The sequence below is a fragment of the Pteropus vampyrus genome, unplaced genomic scaffold (assembly GCF_000151845.1).
Source record: "Pteropus vampyrus isolate Shadow unplaced genomic scaffold, Pvam_2.0 Scaffold13, whole genome shotgun sequence".
Classification (NCBI taxonomy): Eukaryota; Metazoa; Chordata; class Mammalia; order Chiroptera; family Pteropodidae; genus Pteropus; species Pteropus vampyrus.
Window position 1 is genome coordinate 9,856,723 of NW_011888794.1, and position 1,973 is coordinate 9,858,695.

Below are 1,973 nucleotides of genomic sequence, written 5' to 3' on the forward strand. Positions count from 1 at the left end.
GCAATTTAGAAGATAATGTAGCAGAAAACATCCTATCAGAACAGCAAAAAGGAAATAATAATAATAACGAAGAGAATAGTTTAAGGGATCTTTGAGATAACATCAGGCATAGCAACATTCACATGATAGGGGAACCGGATAAAGAAGAAAGCTGAGGGATTGAGAATCTAAGGAAATAATGACTGATAACTTCCCCAACCTAGTAAAGGAATAGATATGCAAGCCCAGAAAACACAAAGAGTCCCAAACAAGATGAACTCAAATAGACTCACACAAAGACACATCATAATTAAAATGCCAAAGGTTAAAGATAAAGAGAGAATCCTAAAAACATCAAGAGAAAGGCAGCTAATTACTTACAAAGGTGCTCCCATAAGACTGTCAGCTGATTTCTCAATAGAAACTTTGAAAGCCAGAAGGGATTCACAAGAAATATTCAAAGTGATGAAAAGCAAGATTACAACCAATATTACACTACCCAGTAAGGCTATTAATTAAAGTTGAAGGTGAAATATAGAGCTTCCTAGACAGGAAAAAGCTAAAGGAATTCACTATCGTCATGCCAGTATTACAAGAAATGTTGAAGGATCTTCTTTAAGAAGAAGAAGGGAAAGAAAAAAAAATAACATACATGTGAATGATAAATTGAGAATAACTATGTACCTCTCAATAATCACTTTAAAAGCAAATGGATTAATTGCTTCAATTACAAGACATAGGGTAGCTGAATGGACAAGAAAATAAGACCTATACATAATCTGTCTACGACAGACCCACTTCAGATCAAAAGACACACACAGACTGAAAGTAAAGGGATGAAAAAAGTATTTCATGAAAATGGAAATTAAAAAAAAGAAGCTGGGATAGCAATACTTGGATCAGACAAAGTAGACTTTAAAACAAAGGTTATAAGTAAGAGTCAAAGAAAGACATTACATAATAATAAAGGAATCAATCCAAAAGAGGATATAACCCTAGTAAACATTTATGCACCCAACGTAGGAGCACCTAAATACATAAAGCAATACTGATTAATGTAAAGGGAGAGATCGACAGTAATATAGTCATAGTACAGGACTTTAACACCTCATTGACACCAATAGACAGATATTCCAGACAGAAAATCAAAAAAGGAAACAGCAGCCTTAAATGCACACTAGAAAAGATAGATTTAATTGATATTTTTAGAGTGTTTCACCCCAAAGCAGCAGACTATACATTCTTCTCAAGTTCACATGAAACATTTTCCAAGATAGAGCATATATTAGGCTACGAAAGAAATCTCAGTAAATTTAAAAAGACTGAAATTATATCAAGAGTCTTCTCTGACCCTATGGTGTAAAATCGAGAAATCAATGACAAGAAAAAAACTGAAAGAAAAAACACAAACACATGAAGGCAAAATAACATGCTATTAAACAATGAATGGGTTAACAATGAGATCGAGGAAGATATCAAAAAATACCTTCAGACAAATGAAAATATAAACACAATCACCCCAAATCTATAGGACACAGCGGAAGCAGCTCTAAGATGGAAATTCGTAGCAATACTAGCCTAGCTCAAGGAAAAAAAAAAATCTCAAATAAGGAACCTAACTTTACATCTAAAGAAACTAGAAAAAGAACAGCCATCAAGGCCCAAATGAGTATAAGAAAGGACACAATAAATGAAAAAAAAAAAAAAAAACAATATAAAAGATCAGTAAAACCAAGAGCTGATTCTTTGAACAGATAAACAAAATTGATAAACTTTTAACTAGATTCATCAAGAAAAAAAAACACAGGACCCAAATAAAATCAAAAATGAAAGGGGAGTGACAACTGACTTCACAGAAAAAGAAGAATTGTAAGAAAATGTTATGAGCAATTACATGCCAACAAATTGGACAATCTGGAAGAAATGGATACATTCCTAGAAACATACAATTTTCCACAACTAAATCAAGAAAAAACAGAAAATCAGAACCGACC

The 1,973-nt window shown here is 32.7% G+C and overlaps 1 long non-coding RNA gene across 1 annotated transcript in view; it reads right to left on the reverse strand.

Annotated features, from left to right (window-relative positions):
* Positions 1-1,973, reverse strand: part of LOC111733111 — a 57,869-nt gene that overhangs the window by 45,433 nt on the left and 10,463 nt on the right. The window lies entirely within an intron of this gene.